This window comes from Jaculus jaculus, chromosome 8 (assembly GCF_020740685.1).
Source record: "Jaculus jaculus isolate mJacJac1 chromosome 8, mJacJac1.mat.Y.cur, whole genome shotgun sequence".
Taxonomy (NCBI): Eukaryota; Metazoa; Chordata; class Mammalia; order Rodentia; family Dipodidae; genus Jaculus; species Jaculus jaculus.
In genome coordinates, this window is record NC_059109.1 from 8,887,501 (window position 1) to 8,895,000 (window position 7,500).

Consider the following 7,500-nt stretch of genomic DNA (forward strand, 5'->3'; position numbering starts at 1 on the left):
AGAGCAAGCCCATCCTCCTCCATCAGAGTTTCAGGCTTAGAGAAGGAACTCTGGAAACTCCAGGAAGAGCCAGGATTCAGACCACGGGCAATTTGGAGCCCGAGTAGCTTACTCCCTCTCTCCCAGTTCCACTTACCTCAGCATAAACTGAGCTCTGATCCAGGATTCCACTGGCCCAAGGGCTCACCATGGCTTTGTAAGGAGGACTGAGCGGTATGGCGAGTGCTCCTTCCCCAGAAAGGGGTTGGGTGTGTCTCAGAGCCATTCTACCTCCGAGACCCTTGGCAGGTGGATGGGGCCCGGATGTGTATATGGGAATGCCACCAGCCTACAGCCGACTACCATGAAGCATCCTCAGAAGGTCATCCACCCGTGAGTGGTGGGAAAGTGAATCCCTTGGTTTCATGAGCAAGGACTGAAGGACTGAGCAGGGACATTGCTGTGACCACTGGCCTGGTTTTACTAGCTATTGACTTCTGAGGTCAGCCAGGATTACAGCATGCTCTCTCTCTCTCTTTCAGTGTCTGTGTGTGTGTTGGGGGGCGGGGGGGAGACCATTGCATACAAGCCATCCTAATGATGGATTTTCCTCCATCTTGACTCTTCTGAATAACCCTTCCATGAACAACTTTGTGCCTACGTCTTCACCCAGATTCTTATTTCTTTGTTCAATAAGTTCCCTGAAGTGGAATCACCGGGCTAAGAGCATGACCAGTTGTCTTCATATGTGTGCCTGCGTGGGATGTGTGTGAACGTATGTGAGCGGAGAGGCACGTGTGCCACAGCACTGAATGTATGTGAGCGAAGGGGCACGTGTGCCACAGCATGTGGGTAGAGGTCAGAGGGCAGCCTCAGGGGCTGGTGCTTGCCTTCCATTTTGCTTGAGACAGAAACTCTTGTTCGCTGCCCACGAGACTGAGGATTCTCTGGTCTTTACCTCCCATCTGGAATTACAGATGTCCATGCCACTCCATCTAGCTACATATGGGGGTTCTGGGGATCCGAATTCAGTTCCTCACACTTGCATGACAAAAGCTTTATTCCTTGAGCCACCTCCCCAGTCTGGGGCTGACCATGATTTAATGGTATTTTTCTATGAAGGAGGAAAAGAGAGAGAATGGGCACGCCAGGGCCCCCAGGCACTGCCAACAAACTCCAGACGTGTGTGCCCCCTTGTGCCCACATGCGACCTTGCATGCTTGTGTCATTTTGTGTGTCTGGCTTAGGTGGGACCTGGAGAGTCAGACGTGGGCCCTTAGTCTTCCTGGGCAAGCAAGTGCCTTACCTGCTCAGCCATCTCTCCAGCCCAGGACTGACCATTTTTAAGGCTGTTCATACATTTTTTAAAATTACTTTTTTTTGTTTGTTCTTACTTATTTGAAAGAGAAAGAGGGAGGGAGAGAGAGAGAGAGAGAGAAAGAGAGAAAGAGAGAATGGGCACGCCAGGGCCACTGCAAACGAACTCCAGACACATGTGCCTCTTGTGCATCTGGCGAAAGTGGGTCCTGGGGAATTGAGCCTTGAACCGGGGTCCTTAGGCTTCACAGGCAAGCGCTTAACCGCTAAGCCATCTCTCCAGCCCTCTTCGTACATTCTTGGTGGCTGCAGCTTTAGAGCCAAGATAGTGAGGTGGAGGCCCCGGTAAACAATTTCCCAGAGAGCTCCCAGCAGGTGCTGCGGCATGTTTCTACACACTCCCCCACGTCTCTGCGTGATGGAGATTGGCGGCATCTCTGCTTCACACGGCATCATGTTGCCCTCCATCTTGCAACACATCTCCAGAACCCCAACATGCAGAAGGTCCGACTCCCACACCCCACACCCCCAGGGGCCGCCTGCCCGCCCAGACACGCCTCACCAGCCTTACCCTGTGGCTTGTTACCCCTCAGCTCTTTGGCTAGGCTGCAAGCCCAGTTCCCTCGCCTGGCACTTGCAGACATGGACCTAGCCCCGCACATCCGCCTTCTTAAAGGGGGTCTCCATGTCCGATGAGAGGTGCCAGGAGGAACTGGAGGCATTACCTAGCTAGTGAGGTACTAGCAGGCTTGGGGCTGGGCATTGTGGCTGAGCCAATGCCTCTTAGTCTGTCGAAACAAAGGCTGCCCCTGTAGACCCCAATCACTGAACACGAGAATGCGCAGGGAGTCACAGCTCTGGCCCTGGGAAGAGACATGACATCCGCAAGTACCCAAAGGTCATAAACTGATCAAACTCTGTAATATTTCTGTCCAGCAGGAAGCTTTCTGATAAGAACAGAGGCATGCATTTGCCCCTCTTGTAAGGGTCAAAGCAATAGGCCTGTCAATCACCTGGGCAGGGCAAAGTCCTTAAGGAAAAAAAAAAAAAGAAAGAAAGAAAATTGTTCCGAAAAACGTTGGGAATTGTATACAACTTACCTAAAACGTACTGTAGCACGATAGTCCCTTTGGCCGTGGCCGGATCTCACAACCTGACTCTGAACTCTCTTCTATGCGCCTTGTCCAGATTCTTTCCACAGTGATCACAGGGACCAGGGAGCCAAAGAGAGCGTAGAGCGAGATGCCAGTGTGTTGGGCAACGAGGCATTCCACTGGAGGAGAGGGTAAGATGGGCCTGGACCCTAGCATCATCCCATGGAGGGACCCCAGGGCACAAGAGAGAGGAGTGCCTCTCCTTATTGTGTCTGTGAATACAAAAACAAAGAAAGAGGGTGGCTCAAAGTGCAGGGAGGGATTCAGGTTACCTGAAGGGACAGCTGGGGCGATGGATCGCGGAGCCCGCTTTCTACGGGGGGAGATGACCAGTCTGTGGTTCAAGAAGTCTGCTCCGTAAAGAAAGCGGTGCAGCCTGCATTCCCAGAAATTGCGGCTACCTCTCAGAGCTTCCCTTGGCTCACTGGGACAGGGGAATGAGAGGGATCTTGGAACATAGTCGTGTAAGGTCCTGGGGCTGGGGGTCTCCCTCCATGGTCTGTTCCACGGGCTGCAAGCTAGGAGCTGCGCCTTAATGCTTAGCAAGCCATTCGGCCAGCGTACCCCAGTTTATCCCAGGGAAGTGTAGAACCCGAGCATGTGTGTTGTCAGGAGTGGAGGCCCCGGATGCCCCTCTGATCGATTTGTCTTTCACTCCCTTCCCAACTGCTGGAGTACTTTGAAGCAGGCAACATAAATTCCTATTAGCATGCATATGAACTCCCAAATTCCTCAACAGAATGACTGACACCACCTACAGCCATTAGCCTGGAGTTGGTTTTCTAAATCCAGTTTGTTCTTCCTTTTGCAGCAATTACTCCCCGCAACCTCCACCTCAGGCCCAAGGGTCCTTCCGTGGCCTCTGGCCCCAGTCCCAGATCCATGACAGGTTCCTAGGCAGCAGGGAAACAGCAGACCATCCCCGGCGGTCAGGACCAATCAACAGACATCTTCTCCGAGGGAGGACTGTCCACGGCCCCGCCCAGGCCTCCGCTCAGTTCTGTGGGGTGAGCAGCAAAGGGAGGAGGAGAAGGCAGAGACTCTTCCTGGAAGAAAGGACTCACACCAACGCTGGCACTGCCGTTCGCCATCTATAAAAAGTATTCCCCAGATGCTGTCATCACGGGTTTGGCACAACAGTCACATGAAATAGATCACTGTCCCCATTTTATAAATGAAGACACTGAGGTCCACGTAGGTAACGAATGCACCGGCGTCGAGAGCTGAGGGCTGACGGCAAGGATTTCAAACCGTCCACACACAAAAATGCAACTCTCACCAGGCGTGGTGGCGCATGCCTTTAATCCCAGCACTCGGGAGGCAGAGGTAGGAAGATCGCTGTGAGTTCGAGGCCACAGTGAATTCCAGGTCAGCCTGAGCTAGAGTGTGACCCTACCTCAGAAAACAAACAAACAAATAAATAAATATAAAAGCTATAAAGTTGTTTGAAGGGTTAATGAAGTTCTAAAGTTGCTAAGACAAGCTGACCCTGAAACACATTTGAGAATGAAAAGCCAAATTCCTTAGTAATAACACATCCCCAGATCCTGGGCCTGGGAAAAAAAAATACAGCTCTCTCCTCAAAGGGAGTAAGAGAGAGTTTATTTTGGAGACAGGTATGGGTGACCGTGGCCCTGGGAACAGAGAGTCAGGTTACCTCAAATACTATGTTCCAAAGTGGTGCCAATCTTATGGAGTTTTTATAGTAACAAAACAAAAAAAGTCATAATTCAAGGTATTTTCAAAATATGTTGGTGGGGAGCTATAGAAATAGCTCAATGGTTGAAGACGCTTGCAAAGTCTGACAGCCCAGGTTCGATTCCCCAGTGCCCACTTAGAGCCTGATGCACAAAGTGGAGCCTGCATCTGGGGTTCACGGGCAGTGGCTCTGGCATGCCCATTCCCCCTCTCTGTCTCTCCCTTCCTCTCTCTTTCTACTTAAGTAAATAAATACAAAGGATGTTGGGGGAAACATCAGGTAGGTGGTTACAGAAGAGCAGGGAAGTCCGTGATACAGTCCTCAGATGCCATCCAGTGACATTCTTAACCTCTGGTTTACATTCATGTGGGTGGAAGTTAGCAGTTTTTGCTACATTTCAAAGAGGAATTTACTAGATAGTTACAAGGATATTATAGCACATACAGAAGTGGGCAATCAATGGCTATTTAGGGGTTGAAGATCGCTCCAGATAATTTGGCTCTGGACCTGAAATATTCCAGCTCTCCACAACCACAGACGCTCCAATTCACCAGTCAGCCTTGCAGGGTGTTTAACACGGGTGTAGTCCCCTCCCCCACTGAGAACTTAAGTTCTCCAAACTGAGCCTTCTGGCTACAGGTCCCAAATTGTTTCCTGTGTACCAGGCAGCCTTTCTACCTCTGGTCATGATGTCACTCAGCAGGAATTCCCTGCACTCGGCGGTACCGTGGATGCTGGGCAGAGACCAGGGTCGGGCTGGAGAGATGGCTCAGTGGTTAAGGCACTTGCCTGTGAAGCCTAAGGACCTAGATTTGATTCCCCAGAACCCACATAAGCCAGACATACAAGGTGGTGCATGTGTCTGGAGTTCGTTTGCAATAGCTAGAGGTCTCTATCAGTCTCTCAAATAAAAAAATAAAATAAAATATAATGAAATGAAATAAAGAGTCCAGGCTTCCCAGAATAGCTTCATGGGGGCTTTCCACCACAGAGAGCTATACTAGCAGCTAAACACTTGGAAGATTCTGGAATGCAGAGTGCTGCAGAAACAGCACTGGAAGGAAAGAGAGTAGATCCAGATGGTGACCTTGAACAAACACATTGTCTCTTTGGGACTCAGTTTACACATCTTTAAAACAAGACAATAAGGCTCAGTGATCTCTAAGATCCTGCACCCCATCCCTCTCTCACCATCAGATATACAACAGTAAGACTCGAGTACCACATGCCAGCTGCTTCTCTCTGCCCTAGATGAAGATCAACGTATTATATTTTTAATAGTTTTATTATTTATTTGCAAGGAGAGAGAGAGAGAGTGAATGGGCGTGCCAGGGCCTTGTTCCATTGCAACCAAACTCCAGACACTTATGCCACTTTGTGCATGTGGCTTTTATGTGGGACCTGGGGAATTGAACCCAGGTTGTCAGGCTTTTCAAACAAGTGCCTTTGACCACTGAGCCATCTTTCCAGCCTGAAGATCAATTTAAATCTTATAAAGACTCATTGAGGGCCTGGGGAGGGGGCTCAGGTCGTAAACCATTTGCCTTGCATGCATAAGACCTGAGCTTGGTACTCAAGTACCCGTGTAAATTTGCCGGCCATAGTAGCTCATGCCTGTAACTCCATCGCTGGGGAGGTGGACACAGATGGATCCCTGGGCTCTCTGGGCAGCTAGTCTAGTCTAGTAGGTGAGCTCCTGGCCAATGAGAAACCCTGTCTCAAAGGAGGTAGACACAGTTCCTAAGGAAGACACCCAAGGGTGACATCAGACCTCACATGCATACTGACACACATGTGCACATGCACCTCTCACGCACACACGAACATGTATACTTACACATGTACACACACTAAAAAAATCAATGAGGGCTGGACAGATTGCTTAATGGTTAAGGCACTTGCCTGAGAATCTTAATGACCCTGGTTCGGTTCCTTAGAATCCCATGTAAGCCAGATGGAGCATGCATCTGGAACGTTGCAGTGGCTGGAGGTCCTGACATGTCCATTCTCTCTCCCCATCCCTCCTTGCAAATAAACAAATAGATAAACAAAATATTAAGTTAAAAAATCCAGGCTGGAGGTGTGGCTTAGCAGTTAAGGCACTTGCCTGCAAAGCCAAAGGACCCAGGTTCAATTCCCTGGGACCCACATTAGCCCGATGCACAGGGTGGCGAATGTGTCTGGAGTTTGTTTGCAGTGGCTGGAAGCCCTCTTAAGCCCATTCTCATTCTTGCTCATATTCTCTCTCTCTGACTCTAATAAATAAATAAAAAAAATTAAAAACATTAAAAAAAACCCATGAAGCAGGTTCTGTTATTGTCTCCATTTTACAAATATGGAAACCAAGACGCAGAGGCTAAGCAACTAGCTAGGTGGTCGTGGACAGGAAGCAGAGCCCCAGCTCTCACCTTGGTTTTCCAACTCCGCAGCCCGCACTAGGACCAATTACCTGGGAAACCATGTGCATGCAATGAATTAATACAAACCAAATCAGCATTTCAGACTCTGGAGTGGATAGAGCGAGTATACCTCCTTTTTTCCCCTTGCTTATTCTATCCTTCACCTCTTCCTGCTTCCCTTCGTGGGTCGTTTGGAACATGCAGTCCTAAGTGCGCAGTTTGTTTTATAACGCGGTCAACTGTGAAAGCACAGCCATCGTCATTTATGTCCCTGCCTCGCCATGGCTCACCCGAGAGATTTACGGCCATAGGAACTCACTGCAAGACTCTTGCCGTTGCTTAATCCAATCTTCCGACAGGCTTTGGAGAACGGAGAAGGAACCCACCCATGCCTAATCCAAAGCAGAAAAAAAAAAAAAAAAGTCGTTCAACTTAAGCTAATAGATCAGCGTAGATCAGTGTCATCCCGTGGAACTGTCTTTGTGGTCCCACGGCACCTTCAGGGAGACGATAGTGGTTTCAGCGGAATGCCCCCTGCCCCCGCCCCCCAATAGGCTCATGTGCTCCAAGTGCTTGGTCCCCAGCTTGTGGCAATTTGGGAAAGTTGCTGAGCCTTTGGGACACAGAGCCTTGCTGGAGGAGGTGTGTCACTGGGGGTAGACCTTGAGGTCCATTAGCCTAGCCCACTGGGTGTTCAGGGCTGCGCACTCCGACCTCCTTCCAGCTGTGACAGGATGGGATGTTTAGTTGTCTGCTCTTCCACACTTCCCCTTGTGCTGGTGAAGAGCCCCTTCAAGACTGTTAAGTGAAGGGGTTGGAGACATGGCTTAGTGGTTAAGGCGTTTGCCTGCAAAGCCAAAGGACCTCGGTTCGATTCCCCAAGACCCATGCAAGCCAGATGCACGAGGTGGCGCATGTGTCTGGAGTTTGTTTGCAGTGGCTGGAGGCCCTG